A 16,919-nucleotide genomic window follows, 5' to 3' on the forward strand; every position below is an offset into this window, starting at 1 on the left:
ATGAGCGCAAAAGGGATGATCTCACCTACAACAGCCCAATAACTATTGTGTTAAAGGGGAATACACAAGCGTAAAGCGTCGAACTGCTTCGATGATGGATTTGTTTACGAGGTGAGCTAAAACGATATTAGATAACTAACATGATGACATTGGTGTATTTTTTTCCACAGTGGAATATATTCCAGATAAATTATTTGAAATGATTTATGGCGACACGGATGAGATACGATGACTGAGGATAGGCTGTATGGGTGGGACGAAGGGATAACATGTCAATAGAATAGCAAATTAAAGATCCCTGTGGGCCGCCGCCGACACTTTTTTTGTCAGCAACATTTTGCACAGTAAAGGTGATTTGATCACCTTGGTATGTGAAGAATGTCTTTACGCGGTTGCGTTTGCGAGTTTCGTGTGTCTTTTGTCTCAGTTAGTGTATTTATGAGGGCTATGTGGCGAAAGAACCCGTGTTCTACCCATAGAACTGGTGTGCATGCATTACAAACCGCCATAGTATTCAAGTTACATTGAGATTCGACCTGCTTTTTGAATACGCTTTGATCTGTAGTAATTTTATGAGTGCAGTATAGCCTAATTAGGCCTACTGTGTAGACTAATTATGGTATGAATGATGGAAACAATGCGAGATGGATATGTTTATAGGCCACATCAGTGTTGATTGACTGCATTCACAACATGTGTATTACTCTACTGTGGCAACAGTAGGCTTTGCCAGTCAATGTAATCTCCCTTGAACCTCATTTAGAAGCTATGCCAGTATGTCTGCCAAGATTCTCAGGGGAGAAAGTTATTATTTATACTATCAACAAGCAAACACGTTTCTCTTTATGATGTAGTGGTGTTGGTAAACTGTATACGGTTTGTATTCTATTTCTATTCAATTCTACTCTTCCCTGGGGGTCAGAATAGCAGTGATACCTATTCATGAAGAGGTTTCATGTTGGGGACATACATCATTTCAGACGTTTTGGTCTTTTTAGATTGGTGGACCACACCTGGAACTCATGGGTGGAGTCTGAGACAGGTGCTTTATACTGGCATCAGTCACCTGGTGTTTTGTTTTGTCTGCTAGGCTACCTCTTTAGGCTACCTCTTCAGTCTGCTACAGGAACTTACTTCTTCATAGGCATTATACTAATACTAGAGGTTTGAGACCTATAGCTAGACTTGGCTGGCTGAAGATGTAAGACATCCCCATTCTCAGATTAGTCATTTAATACTATTACATTCTCCAGGAATCAGACTTATCCAAGTCATTAAACCAGTTAAGTCCCAATGAGTTGTTTTTAATCAATTAGAAAAGGGCATAGAGGACATTACAACTAGAGGTCGACTGATTATGATTTTTCAACGCCGATACCGATTATTGGAGGACCAAAAAAAGCCGATACCGATTAATCGGCCGATTTTTGAAATGTATTTGTAATAATGACAATTACAACAATACTGAATTAACACTTATTTTAACTTAATATAATACATCAATAAAATCAATTTAGCCTCAAGTAAATAATGAACCATGTTCAATTTGGTTTAAATAATGCAAAAACAAAGTGTTGGAGAAGAAAGTAAAAGTGCAATATGTGCTATGTAAGAAAGCTAACGTTTCAGTTCCTTGCTCAGAACATGAGAACATATGAAAGCTGGTGGTTCCTTTTCACATGAGTCTTCAATATTCCCAGGTAAGAAGTTTTAGGTTGTAGTTATTATAGGAATTATAGGACTATTTCCCTCTATACCATTTGTATTTCATTAACGTTTGACTATTGGATGTTCTTATAGGCACTTTAGTATTGCCAGTGTAACAGTATAGCTTCCGTCCCTCTCCTCGCTCCTCCCTGGGCTCGAACCAGCAACACAATGACAACAGCCACCATCGAAGCAGCATTACCCATGCAGAGCAAGGGGAACAACTACTCCAAGTCTCAGAGCGAGTGACGTTTGGAACGCTATTAGCGTGCGCTAACTAGCTAGCCATTTCACTTCAGTTACACCAGCCTCATCTCGGGAGTTGATAGGCTTGAAGTCATAAACAGTGCAATGTTTGACGCACAACGAAGAGCTGCTGGCAAAACGCACGAAAGTGCTGTTTGAATGAATGTTTACGTGGCTGCTTCTGCCTACCACTGCTCAGTCAGATACTTAGATACTTGTATGCTTGTATGCTCAGTCAGATTATATGCAACGCAGGACACGCTAGATAATATCTAGTAATATCATCAACCATGTGTAGTTAACTAGTGATTATGATTGATTGTTTTTATAAGATAAGTTTAATGCTAGCTAGCAACTTACCTTGGCTTACTGCATTCGCGTAACAGGCAGCCTCCTTGTGGAGTGCAACGAGAGAGAGGCAGGTCGTTATTGCGTTGGACTAGTTAACTGTAAAGTTGCAAGATTGGATCCCCGAGCTGACAAGGTGAAAATCTGTCATTCTGCCCCTGAACGAGGCAGTTAACCCACCGTTCCTAGGCCGTCATTGAAAATAATAATGTGTTCTTAACTGACTCGCCTATTAAAATAAAGGTATATAAAATAATAATAATAAAAATTTAAAAAATCGTCAAATCGGCACTCAAAAATACAGATTTCCGATTGTTGTGAAAACTTGAAATCGGCCCCAAGTAATCGGTCATTCCGATTAATCGGTCGACCTCTAATTACAACTCTTGTACATGTACCAGTTTTGCCCCTCTCCTCCTGGCATCAGGAGAGGCATTTAAAAGAATGATAACATCAATGTTTGCTGAACCGTCTGCACTCAGCACGCATCTATCCCTAATTGCTGTGTGTAATCATGCAGAAGATGGGTAATGTCTTGGTTATCTCCCTGCACTGCAATGACTTCCGTGATGTTAGACATGCATAATAGCATGCTGCCTGGAGGCCTCTGATCAAGCCCAAGTCATGCTAATGAGAACATCCCTAGTAGCAAAGTGTTAACCTGTTCTCATTCTGAAATATGATGGGCTTTTTGAAGGGCTGACGCAAATCACATGCCTGAGTCAGTCTCACAATCACTTATATTATTACAGTGCTGGTTAATCATCCAGACCAGACCCCCCCCCTCCCCGTGTGTGTATATGTGTGTGTCTGTGTACAGCACTGGAGTTTCATCCTTTTTAATTAGTAACACCTCTAATATCTAACACGCCGGGCACTGGTCAGATGTTACTTCCCAGCAGCAGACCATTCAGTTCAGATGGGTTGTTGTCTGGCTGCCTGCACTGTGCCCCCAGGCAGACATTCCCCATGGTTCACCAGCCCTGAATCACAGGTTCCTACAGTACTACTGACCTCTCTGCATTCCCCTGTCTGGGACCCCCCCCCCCCTCTTGTGTGTGTATGTGTGGGAGGAGAAGTCTTCAATTAAAACCACTGAGGTCATGCTGATACAGTACCGTACAGTATGTACTGTAGGAGCTATCTCAACGTAAGGGAATGTCAGAGCTGTGCCAAGACTTGATACCGGGACTTATTTCCACTCGAGGAACCGATACCGAGCGAGGAGGAGTCCTGAGAGGGATGTTAGTATTCCTCTGTGATGTTCACACCGCCCTCAAATTCATCTAAAGCTCTGCTCACAGCAGCTCCAGTCCCAGACTTAGTCATGCACAATGACACCATGACGTATTAGTAGTCATTTGTCCCACTTTATTTGAAGTACATCTTATAAAGGCTTCATAAAGCATTCATATATGCTTCATAAGCACTGCATACATGGATCACAAATAATAATCTGTAACTGTATTTCATTCTCTACAAAAGATGAATAAATGTGAACAAATAAACTGTTGCTTATGTCAAACTGTCATGCCACATTATGAATCTTTATAGGACATGATATACGCTTATAGATGATTTGTGAAGCATCTATGTAGGGCTTTATGTAGCCTTCGTAAGATGCACTTCAAATAAAGCGGGACTGAGTAATGGAGTAATTAATCCCATTGAAAACATATGAATATAATATCAGTAATAAATGAGAATGAATGACTGACATCTGCTCCACCACTGTGACATCTGAAGATGTAGCCGTAGAGGGGACGTACAGAAGGGGTAGACGGTTGTAGAGAAAGGAGGTAGAGCATTCTACTCTAACTAGGCTAGTTGTTCATAAAACGTTACAGTCTGGATCTAACTCTATGGCAATTGGGAAAGCCTTGCAAAAGAGAAACATTGTAGCTCTTCCGCTAAATGTGTAGAGGAGCTACCAATACCATTTGGCACAGTTCTGGTTGGTTCTATTTTTCCTCATAATGAAGTTATGATGTACTGTTTTTAGAATAGTTTTGTTGCTATGTCAAGATATTGATGAGGATAGATGAGCTATCTCACTCAGTGAAACCAAGCCAGTTGTTTTTCCTTCAGTGGTCGCTCAGCTTCTGCCTTTGCCTGTGAACTGCTGTGGAGAATGATTTACCAGAGTACTGTATGCTCTCTGCTGGACTTTAGTGTGTGTGTTTCACTCTCTGATTGTGTGTCTGTTCAAGACTTGCATATTTGCATGTGGTGGAGACAGACATTGCGTAATACCACAAGGTTGGTAGCAACACACCCCTTCCACCACCCACAGTAAAATCAGGCAGATAGGAGGAGCAACAGCGTGTGCGGTGGTTGCATCAGCCTCCATTTAGTTTCTTTGTAGGACTAGTATGAAATGGATGGGACTATCCCAGAGGCCGCTATAGCCCTGCTTTGCCTGCGTTGCCCCACCCATTGAGCCCAGCCCTGTCGGCCCGGTGAGGCTCAACAATGGCCCAGTGTAGCTGTTTGAACTTCCCATTCTCTGTCTTTGTGCTTCAGTGGGGCTGGACAATGGTGTGATCTGGTGCTATTCATTTTCAGGCAGAGGCGCAGCCTATCAGTCAGCTCCCCCCAACTTAAACCCTCTAGACCAGAGGGCTGCCTCAGTGAACCCAGCTCTCTCCCCTCTTTGCTCCCCTAACCCCCCAGACGAGGTTGTCAGCACCCACACTGCATACATAAACATACAGAGATAGAGGCACTACCGACTGTTTTATAGGACTTCACACACAACAATGTAGCTGGGAAGTGTCCCTATTGCATAAAAGGTGCTTCATCGCTCTCTTTCTTCACTGTCTTATGCTCTGCGTCTTTGAGTAGGCGTGAGGAGCAGGCAGCTTGGAAATGTTTTGAATAATCTTCCATTGTTGGCAAGTGAGTTACAGTGCTATGCTTTGAATCATTTAACTCTCTTATTTGTTAATAGGGCAGAGAAAGTGTGAACAGGCATTCTGCTTAGAAGGACACGCTACATCACCATACTCAGAAACAATGTCAGCCTCACATACAAACTAAGCCGGTTCCTACTCTGATTCCAAACTATGAAGTTGTAACGGAATTACGCTGAGATTGTATGAAAAAGCAAACACCATTCAAATTTTAACAAACAACTCTATGCACAATGACTCATTTGAACAATTTACATAGTTAAAAAAAACACTTTTACTGGAAAACTTTGCAGATGTAAAGTTTGGTAACAGAATTACAGTGAAAGCTCCCTCCGTTTTGTTCTGTTACCAGACTTTGTATCTGCACAATTCTTCCTGTAAATGTGCTTTTGTAACATTTTCTGTGGAAATTGTGAAAAGTAATCATTCATATGCGTAGAGTTGTGTGGTTTGTTAAACTTTGAAATCAATGGTTTTTGTATACATTTGAAGTAAAAAATCTGAGTCTCGTTAATCTGTCACCATGGAATTGCCCTTGGGGCAAGAGTGAAACTACCAAACTGTGAGCCAAAATGGTTTCCCACAAGGCCAGGCCTAAATAGATGGATGTCTGATTGTGACATGCTAACATAGAGCCCAGGTGGCATTCCACTGTGAATCACATTGAAAAACCTTAGTTGTTTGTCACCAACATTCCAAGTAGGACATCTCACAGACACTGTTGTTCCAAATGTCTGGGAGTGTTACAAAAGTTGAAGCAATGTGACTTGCCATGTTGCAATGATGCTTGATCGGTATGAATGATTGCTACAGTGTTGCTACAGACATGCACAGAATACCCCACATTTGCGTTGATGTTTTATAGTTATCTGTAGCTATTTGTCTATCAGTCCTGTTGCTCCTCGCTCCATGGTTGCTGTTTTCACTGACAACAACTACAGTATTTGCTTGCCTGTCAATGTCATTGCGAGTGGGGCAGTTGCTCACAGTGTGTGAGTTATTGTACTCTAAATATTGATGGGGTTTCCAAATAAAGCAAACCAATGGGAATGTTTTTGTAATGTTCATAATAAGAATTGATTTCCCATGGCACATCACTTTTGATCAAAGTTTTAGTCTTTTGTTAACCATCTGAACTTAGGCCTATATGGGCTGCAGGTGATTTATGTTTGATAGGACTCCTGATCTTGTGTAAGTTCCCCCAAATTGACGATAGGTCTCTATCATTCAATATGGACATGCTGTGCTTCCTATACCTGTGTCTCGTCCTCACTGTTCTCTTCATAAGATCATTTATAGGAAATGTTTTCTGTCATATTGGTACTTTCTGTGTAACTCCTTTGGTCAGAGGTAAAGCAGATGGGTGGGCTGACCTACTATACAGCACATGTCCTCCTCAAAGAATATCATATTCTGCTGAGGTCTGAGACATCCAGGTCCGGGTATCTTTCCAACATAAAACTTGATGTGGTTATAAATGTTCATATCCTGGATCGGTGAGGAGGATGTCAGGTAGCTCTGATCCTTTCAACAGATGGGAGGAGAATTGATGGCTACTGTCTGGTCTCTGACTCAATCCGAAGAACTGTCTTATGTTGGTCATGCATATCAAAATGTTCCAAACAAACTCTGACCTCTTAGAATTGTACTTTTAACTACCTCAAGTAGGAAGGAAGCTCTGTCTGATCTGTCCGAAGTGAACCAGGATTCTGGATTTGTTGTTGGTGCTACCATACATCATCTGTTTGCACTTTGTATCCTCAATGACTCAATGACACTGATTTCACCCTGAGTCTATACCTTGAGTAACTTACAGTAAGCAGATAAGGGATCTTCTGAACAATAACAACAAGTTTCAAGTTTTAATGCACAAGTACTTTGAAATGCCTTTCTTTCAAACTCAAAACCCAACAAAAATATGAAGAACACAATAAGTAAATTAGCATACTATAAACAGGGTTAGTTCAAATACCATATTTACAATGTGCAGGGATACTGGAGTAATGAAGGTATATATGTACAGGAGTAAGGTGACTTAGCATCAAGATATAAGATAAGCAGAGTAGCAGCAGCTTGGATGTGAGTGGGTGTCCATGTGTGCAGAGGCAGTATAATATATCCCATTTAGCAGACGCTTTTGTCCAAAGCGACTTACAAGTCGGCTGGGGCCACTACTTTTACATATGGGTGGCCCCAGCGGGAATCGAACCCACGACGCTTGGCGTTGCAAGCTTGGCGTTGCAAGCGCCATGCTCTACCGACTGAGCCACACAGGACCCTATAAATGTATGTGCATGTTATGTGTGAGTAGGCAGATGATGGCGTGAGTGTGTGAGTTTGTAGGGCTCTGTGAGTGTGTAGGGCTCTGTGAGTGTGTAGGGCTCTGGGAGTGTGTAGGGCTCTGGGAGTGTGTAGGGCTCTGTGAGTGTGTAGGGCTCTGTGAGTGTGTAGGGCTCTGTGAGTGTGTAGGGCTCTGGGAGTGTGTAGGGCTCTGGGAGTGTGTAGGGCTCTGGGAGTTTGTAGGGCTCTGGGAGTGTGTAGGGCTCTGTGAGTGTGTAGGGCTCTGTGAGTGTGTAGGGCTCTGTGAGTGTGTAGGGCTCTGTGAGTTTGTAGGGCTCTGGGAGTGTGTAGGGGTCTGTGAGTGCATAGAGACAAAAATAAAAAATAAAAAGGTCAATGAGGATACAAGGTTAACTCAGATGGTCTGTGTAGCTATTGTTAGCTATTTATCAGCCTTATGGCTTGGCGATTGAAGCTATTCAAGAGCCTGTTGGCTTCAGATTTGATGCACTGGTACCGCTTGCCATGCAGAAGCAGGAGAAATAGTCTATGGCGTGGGTGGTTAGAGTCTTTTTTTCCCCGGGCCTTCTTACCACACCGCCTGATATAGATGTCCTGGATGGCAGGGAGTTTGGCCTCTGTGATGTACTGGGTTGTCTGCACCACCCTCTGTAGTGCCATGCGATCGAGGGCGCTGCATTTGACATACCAGGCAGTGATGCAGCCAGTCAAAATCCTCTCAATGGTACAGCTGTAGAACTTTTTGAAGATTTGGTGGCCCATGCCAAATGTGTTTGGACCATTTTAAGTCTTTAGTTATTTGCACACCGAGGAACTTGAAGCTCTCAACCTGCTCCACTGTGGCCCCGTCGATGTGGCGTACTAGCCCTCCGTTTCCTGTAGTCCACGATCAGCTCCTTGTTCTTGCTGACGTTGAGGGAGAGGTTGTTGCTCCGGCACCACACTGCCAGTTCCCTGTCGGCTGACTCATCATCTCCTGTCATCAGGCCTACCACCGCTGTGTTGTCAGCAAACTTGATGCTGGTGTTGGAGTCATGCGTGGCTACGCTGTCGTGGGTGAATAGGGAGTACAGGAGGGGACTAAGCACATATCCCTGTGAGGCCCCTGTGTTGAGGGTTAGTGTGGTGGAGGTGATGTCGCCTACCCTCGCCACCTGGGATCAGCCCGTCAGGAAGTCCAGGGTCCAGTTGCAGAGGTAGGTGTTCAGACCTAGAGTCCTAAGCTTGGTGACGAGCTTGGAGGGCACACTGGTATTGGACGCTGAGCTGTAGTCAATGAACAGCATTCTCATATAGGTATTCCTCTTATCTAGGTGGGTAAAGACCGTGTGGAGAGCAATTGAGATTGTGTAATCTATGGATCTGTTGGGGCGGTATACAAATTGGAGAGGGTAAAGGGTGTCTGGGATGGTAGAGTTGATGGGTGCCATAATCAGCCTCTCAATGCACCTCATGATTACAGATGTGAGTGCTACAGGGTGGTAGTCATTGTGGCATGAAAACTTAAAGAGTTCTTGAGAACAGGAATGATGGTGGTCATCTTAAACCATGTGGGGATTACAGACTGGGACAAGGAGAGGTTGAAAATGACTGTGAATACGCCTGCCAGCTGTTTTGCTCATGCTGAGAACACGCCCTGGAATACAGTCGGGCAACATGGGGAGGTACAGAGGGATGAAACCAGACTGCCTCTTGCTGACTATCTCCAGTCAGCCAAGGGATTGTGTGATTGGATGATATATACATTCTTTTGAATGTTGTTAGTATCCTGCATACAAACAGGGTCTGTGTCCCAATTCTTTATCCTTCTTGTGCACTTGCCCACTTCCCATTAAAAGGAAATGACAGAGGTGAAGAAATGTGATGGAAACTCTCTATAGCGTATGCTTATGCGCATCAAATGCTATTTACTGGTGATCTGTTCAGAGACGTGCACAAGTGTACACTTCCCAGAAAATTGGGATGCAGGCAGGGTAAATATGTTTCTCACAGTGAACAGTGTTATGGCTATCTAAGATAAGTGTCTGACAGCTCACTTCACTGTGCTAATGAGGCCACAGCTAACTGGACTAAAGTGCCCTGCTCATGACTGCGACAGGACACAGCTTGTTCCACAGCACGACTGGGACCCGGGCAAAGCAGTGCCATGTGTTTCAGCCCACTGTAATTCTCACAGTGGGATGGTCATCATGTTTGGATGTTTCATGAAACTTTTGATGATTAGTGTTTACATCCTGGTGAAGGTCTAACTATGTCCTGTAACTAACCAAGCCCTATTCATCACAGCAGACGTCTGTCATGTTGGATTCAGCTGGAAATGTGTATGTGTGATTGAGACATTGTGTTATTGATTGTGTCAGATTATGAGCCGTTGTGAGATTTGTCTCCAGGGCTTGTTGATATTCCAGGTCGGGTTACTGAGGACTCTGTGTCAGTCCTTCGATGGATCAGCTTATCCTGTTGAGGCACGCCCAGAGGGAAAAACAAGACTCTCCCTTCACGGAACTGTTTACTGAAACACAGTTTAGGAGATTCTAAACATCTGTGAACATAGCATGCATGAAACATGCACAGTGTTTTATTTCCCAGGCTCTTCAACCACTGTCATAAAAAATGGCTTGAATATCCCATATATCCCATTAAAAGGCAGTATGTCTGTAATCAGAGGAGTGTTTTTGCAGCCACGTGATATGATGACTGTGTGTGTGCGTGCGTGTGTGTTCGTCCATCTGTGGCATTCCTCTACAGTCTTCACAGACAGACGCTGACAGTGAGTCAGTTAGTCCGTCCCAGAGAGGGAATGCATCATGACCAGTTTGTTTCATTACAACAGTGATGGTGGCCATGTTATTTACTAGGAGCTTGGCAGGCTTCAGGCTATGTGAATGAGACTGAGGGAGAGCTGTCCTCAGCTGTCTGGCCCCACAGGGGAATGTCAGTCTGTCTGACCGCTCACCAGTTGGTATCAGCTAGCCACTGAGCCTCTGCAGATTGGGCAGGCATCTGTAGACAGCCAGGCATCCGTAGACAGCCAGGCCAGCCCAGGGTGCTGACTGCTGGCAAACACTGGTTCTCTCTCTGAGGGCAGCCAGGCCCTGCTCTGTGTAACTCTGTGACATGGACAAAGTCCTTTTTCTAGAGGGGAGGTGGATTGCTGAGTCCATTGAATAGCTTGTAACAGGCTCCATTAGATTGGCTCCTGTGTTTTTGATACCATGGGATACTTTTCAATGACTTGTGTCCACATACTAGTCGACTCTGTCGGAGCATTGTGTCCCAGTATCTCTGTGTGTCATTCATTTCACAGCATGGTGAGATTATAGATAAGCTGCTCTCTGCTTGTTATTTGTCATCGATACACTGTGTGTTGTGAATGATGCTGTATTTTCCAACAGCCTAGTGAATGAGACTTTGTACACCAGAGGGCTTTGCACTGAGAGAAAGAGGGCTGAGGCATGTGCCGAGTTAATAAAATCAAAAAATCAGAGCAAGCCTTTATCCATTGGCTCATAAAGAGGATTCTGGCAGCAGGGGAAACCCCCTTTTATTCCTCTACTTAGCAACTATCTGAGAACACCAACATGAGAGCGAATGCTGCTGGGTATTATTTGGGCAAAGGTCAGTCATCCACAGGAACACTAGCATGCTGTTTACGGACTGCAGTGGACAGAGGGTGCAGCCCAAATGGCACCCTATTTCCTATTTAGTGCACTACTTTTGACCATAAGGTGCCATTTGGGATCAACAGAGTTATTTGCTGTAACCTTTTAAGCTCAACATTGCGTTACTGCTATGTTTTTATCAGCTCCAACGTTGGGCAACTGTTGCAGATGTATTCCTCAAGGAAATTTCAGTGTGTTTTGCAGATCTAAAATGCTTGAAATGATAACCCACCTTACATTGGGTGTAGTATTGCAGTGTGTATAGTAGAGTATTGGTATTGTAGAGTATTGGTATAGTAGAGTATTGGTATAGTAGACTATTGTGTTCCTTTTTTATTGATATGAGTCAAATGGGTGGGGAAAACATCTAGAATGATCCCAAAGGTGACTATCCACTTGAATCACAATCGTAAGTCAAAACACTGGGAAAGGGAACTGAATGCATTCAACTGAAATGTGTCGTTTAACCTAACCCCTCTGAATCAGAGAGGTGCAGGGGGCTGCCTTAATCGACTTAGATTATTCCGCCTTGCTGGCTCGGGGATTCAAGCCAGCAACCTTTCCGGTTACTGGCCCAACACTCTTAACTGCTAGGTTACCTGATGTACTGGTGGTGGTTGGTGGGAAATTGAGTCTTAAAGCAGATTGAAAGGATTGCCTCTGAGGCAGATACAGTATGTGTGTGTGTGTCTATCGTGTGTGTGTGTCTCTGGTCTGTCTGTCGTGTGTGTCAAACAGTAGTGTGATCTGTTCTTGGTGAGGAAAGCCCTCATCACTCCCTTAATAGCTTAGTATTCCGAGAAAATGATAGGATATGAACTCTGTCTGTCTGGTGGATGGAAGGCAGGACGACAGATCCATCCATTGTAGCGCAATGTAAGTTACGTTGGCCTAGTCTGTGAAGTGATTGATTGTCAGTGATAGATAATATGTTAGGGTGTGTGATGAGTCGATCTTCTACAATAGAGCTCCTGCTAGTGTAACCCAATCTGGATACAGATGGTCCATGTCACTAAGAGTATAGATCTTTCAATATGGCAGGAAACACACACACACACACACACACACACACACACACACACACACACACACACACACACACACACACACACACACACACACACACACACACACACACACACACACACACACACACACACACACACACACACACACACGCACACACTTCTCTAAGTGGAACAGAAAGAAAGCTGAGAGCAGTGGGAGGAGCCCAGTTCTGACTCCCTCCAATAGAAACACGCTGGGCACTGGGAGGTGTGGCATGGCATAGGGATGAGGGCTGGCTGACTGCAGAAGCCAACATCAGTGGGTTTGTGTGTCTCTGTCCATAGGCTCAGAGCAGTGTGGACTGACGGCCTGTGTGCTGTCTCAGTGTAGTCACTTCCAGAGATCGTTTAAGTGGGGAGACTTTACTGGATTACAGTGAGTTAGACTTGGATAGATTGATAGGTCCAAGTTTTATTGTAGAATAGAGAAGCAGTTCTGTGTGATAGATAGTTTGCGACTGACTGTGAGGCTGTGTATTTATCTGTATATTTATCTGCAGACAGAGGAGTTGGCTCGACTACAGCTACAGTTCAGTGACCACGCTTCACTGACTCAACCCGTGGATGTCACAATGCAATGTCCATGCTGAGGAGGTCTTTCTGTTCCGGGCTGTTCTGCTGGATGAGGCTGGAGCTGGATGTGTTTCTCTCCTTTCCTGGACTGTGATTGTGGTGATCTCACTGCTGGAGACATAGGAAGCTCTGTCTTCAGCTCTTCTCACATTCTCGGTCATCTGGTCTCTAGTAGCGCTGGCTGCCTGCCTGTAGAAAGCAGAGAGCAGAACAGAGAGCAGAGCAGGACTCACTCTGTTCTGTGGAGCTTGTTTCGCTGCCTGGACTGGACTTTATAACGAGGATGTTTACCCATATAAGAGGATCTATTGCTGTTGTGTAAAAAGGTAAGATTGTTTAAAAATGTTTCAATGAAAGCATTACAAGACTTCTGGCTGTATGTTATTCAACAGGGGAACAACAACACTCGCACAGTAATGGATCTTAGTGGAAATCTGTGGCTGCTTCTGTTTCTCTATGGACAACTAACTGTAAGGGAAGCATAAGTAGTGTGCTACTGGCACAGTGGAATTCTACTCCCGTTTACTCCCTCTGTATTTAGGCAGCTATGTGCTCAGAATGTGTCTGTCATAATTCAAGGGAAAACAACACTCTGTCTGTCTCTGTGTGGTGTGAGCTGGGAATGCAGGGAGCCCTGAACAAAAAAAACTATAATGAGACTCGTATGCATTTCTTCCTAGGGTGAGCCAACACACACACACACACACACACACACACACACACACACACACACACACACACACACACACACACACACACACACACACACACACACACACACATACACACACAGACAGCACGTCAGATTGTTTATCATAAGTCTACCGATGCACCGTTTGAGTGTTACTGTTTTTAAGATCTCAGGGTGTTACTGTGGGTGTTAGCATGGTTCTGTTTGTGACTGGAACTCTAGTCTGGCATTCACCATGACTCTGTGTGTTTGAGTTGGAGGTGGAGTTTTTCTAACAGTATGAGAGCTAGGCTGTGAGAAAGGTCAATGGGTCTAAGAACTTTGGCCTTGTGTCAATACCCCTGACTGTTCTGAGTTAGTAGTTTCCCTATCGCTATTTTTCTATGAAGAGTGAGGGCATGGGGCAGTTTGTTTTTGGCTGTGTCCTGATTTGAATATACTGTCACCTCCTTATCTGCTCAATATTGCATCCGTTTCCAAGGGGATGGATGGCTGAATGGATGTTGGTAGATGCTTAGCCCCTGTATGAAGCAGCTCGGTCACTACTGTTTGCCCCCAACACACACACGCACGCACGCACGCACGCACACACGCACACACACACACGCACGCACACACACACGCACGCATGCACGCACGCACGCACGCACGCACGCAAACACACACACACACACACACACACACACACACACACACACACACACACACACACACACACACACACACACACACACACACACACACACACACACACACACACACACACACACACACAAACTCATTACTCACATGGGTCCTTGTTCAATCCCAGCGACTCATCCCACTGGATTAGCACATGTAATGCAGGCAGGGCTCTGAATCAGAAACAGCCCTGGCAACAAGGGAGGAGAGCAGTGGGTATCCAGGGTCCTGGGGAAAAGGATGAGTTTAGAAAATTGGGAGTTAGCTCAGATATGGCTGAATGAGAGGGAGGGATCAAGTCTGGGATGGTGAAGAGTGTGTATATGTGTGGTTGGTTTTCATCAGAGGCATCTAAACCAGCCGTGGTGTGTGTGTGTATAACTGCATTCCTGCAGGGACCAGGGACTGTCTGCCTCTGGTTATTTCATGAGTGGGATGGAAGAGGGCTGGAGGCATCCCCCTATTGGCTTGACATTTGACCCTTCTATCAGAGCCCAGGGGAACTAGGAGCCGATTGGCCTGTCAGCACCCTGCTAATATTGATCTTAGCAACTCTCTAGACCCTGAGTGCTCCACTCTGCTCCACTCTGCAGTCTGAGTGATCTGATCCCAATGGCATTCTCTCAGGAGAGCACCAAAACAGCTCCGACCGACCAAAATCAATTCCAAATGTTCCCGACTCTAACCAAAATGTAACACACATGTCGCTAGCTAGGCTATATGACCTGGTCTGCGTCCCAAATGGTACGCAATTCCCTATGGGCCCTGATAGAAAGTAGTACACTATATAGGGAAAATGGTTCTATTTGGGATGCAGCCCTGGGTGGTTTTCAGATCCAGCGAATAGGAAATTGCCCCCCTATTACCTCCGACACACATGCCTGTCTATTTCTGTCCTTGCTTCCTTTCCTCACCAAGTGGTTCCAATGATGGTGTCCAGATCATCTCCATTATAATGTGATCTGACAATAAGATGAGCTAGTTTTCCATCCATGCAGTGAGTGAATAGATCACATGGTAAAATGTGTGTGTTTTATAAATCTAGTATCTATTGTTGCGCCGACCGATGAGTTCTAAATAGACACACTTAGCCTCCTTTTGATGACATATTGACAGAGATTAAATCGATCAAGGGACTTGCGGGGTTCATTACGTAAAACGCATCCCATGGTCTGATTGACTGACCTCGTTGAACTGGACAGGTTAGCCTGCGCTGACTTCTCTCTCTTATGTAATACTCTAAATGGGTTGTCCTGGGTTTCACAATGTCGTTTGATCACTTAAAAGGTCTGGCTTCTAAGGGGAGGTCTGTGCTGTGCTCAATGCACTATGCAACAGGCTTCCTCAGTACCCGGGTTATCATTCCATTCATGTTGATGGTGTCGACATCACAAGGGTCTGAGCTTCAGATATATTCACCCACATTATTTAAAATGACTGATAAATGCATTTGTTTTTTTCGGGTAGGATCGATTGATTAGATTACCTGCAGTGCAAATGTAAATCATTCATATGTATGAATCACCATCAATCAGAACATAGATGAAGATTGTTTAGGTGATGATAGATAAGCACATCTTACATTTCTCTACCGGTGCTGGCCACATAAATAAGTAAATAAATATATATATATACACTTCCATTCAAAAGTCTGGGGTCCCTTAGAAATGTCCTTGTTTTTGAAAGAAAAGCTATTTTTTTTGTCCATTAAAATAACATCAAATTGATCAGAAATACAGTGTAGACATTGTTAATGTTGTAAAGGACTCTTGTAGCTGGAAACCCCTGATAAAAAAAAATGAATATCTACATAGGCGTACATCACTCTTGTGTTCCAATGGCACGTCGTGTTAGCTAATCCAAGTTTATCATTTTAAAAGGCTAATTGATCATTAGAAAACCATTTTACAATTATATTAGCACAGTTGAAAACTGTTGTTTAAACCGATTAAAGAAGCAATAAAACTGTCCTTAGAATAGTTGAGTGTCTGGAGCATCAGCATTTGTGGGTTCGATTACAGGCTCCAAATGGCCAGAAACAAAGAACTTTCTTCTGAAACGCGTCAGTCTATTCTTGTTCCGAGAAATGAAGGCTATTCCATGCGAGAAATTGCCAAGAAACTGAAGATCTCGTACAACGCCGTGTAATACTCCCTTCACAGAACAGCGCAAACTGGCTCCAACCAGAATTGAAAGAGGAGTGGGAGGCCCCGGTGCACAACTGAGCAAGAGGACAAGTACATTAGAGTGTCTAGTTTGAGAAACAGACGCCTCACAAGTCCACAACTGGCAGCTTCATTAAATAGTACCTGCAAAACACCAGTCTCATTGTCAACAGGGAAGATGCAACTCCGGGATGCTGACCTTCTAGGCAGAGTTGCAAAGAAAAAGTAATATCTCAGACTGGCCAATAAAAATAAAAGATTAAGATGGGCAAAAGAACATAGACACTAGACAGAGGAAGATTGGAAAAATGTGTTATGGACAGACTAATCTAAGTTTGAGGTGTTCGGATCACAAAGAAGAACATTCGTGAGATGCAGAAAAAATGAAAAGATGCTGGAGGAGTGCTTGACGCCATCTGTCAAGCATGGTGGAGGCAACGTGATGGTCTGGGGTTTCTTTGGTTGTGGTAAAGTGGGAGATTTTTACAGGGTTAAATGGATCTTGAAAAAGGACGGCTATTACTTAATTGGAGCCAATATCCTCCTACAACACGACAATGGCCCAA

At 44.0% G+C, this 16,919-nt stretch overlaps 1 protein-coding gene across 4 annotated transcripts in view; it reads left to right on the forward strand.

Moving 5' to 3' along the window:
* LOC135525683 (disheveled-associated activator of morphogenesis 1-like) overlaps positions 1-16,919 on the forward strand; it is a 93,381-nt gene continuing 76,462 nt past the window's right edge. Inside the window, exons 1-2 of one of the 4 annotated variants that reach the window (XM_064953459.1) lie at positions 1-111; positions 12,744-13,142. The gene's annotated coding sequence lies outside the window, so the exon portion shown is untranslated. Of the gene's footprint in view, positions 112-12,498; positions 13,143-16,919 lie in introns of those variants that run through there. The other 3 variants (XM_064953458.1, XM_064953460.1, XM_064953462.1) reach the window with 3 other exon arrangements.

The sequence above is a fragment of the Oncorhynchus masou genome, chromosome 32, assembly GCF_036934945.1.
Source record: "Oncorhynchus masou masou isolate Uvic2021 chromosome 32, UVic_Omas_1.1, whole genome shotgun sequence".
NCBI classification, from domain to species: Eukaryota; Metazoa; Chordata; class Actinopteri; order Salmoniformes; family Salmonidae; genus Oncorhynchus; species Oncorhynchus masou.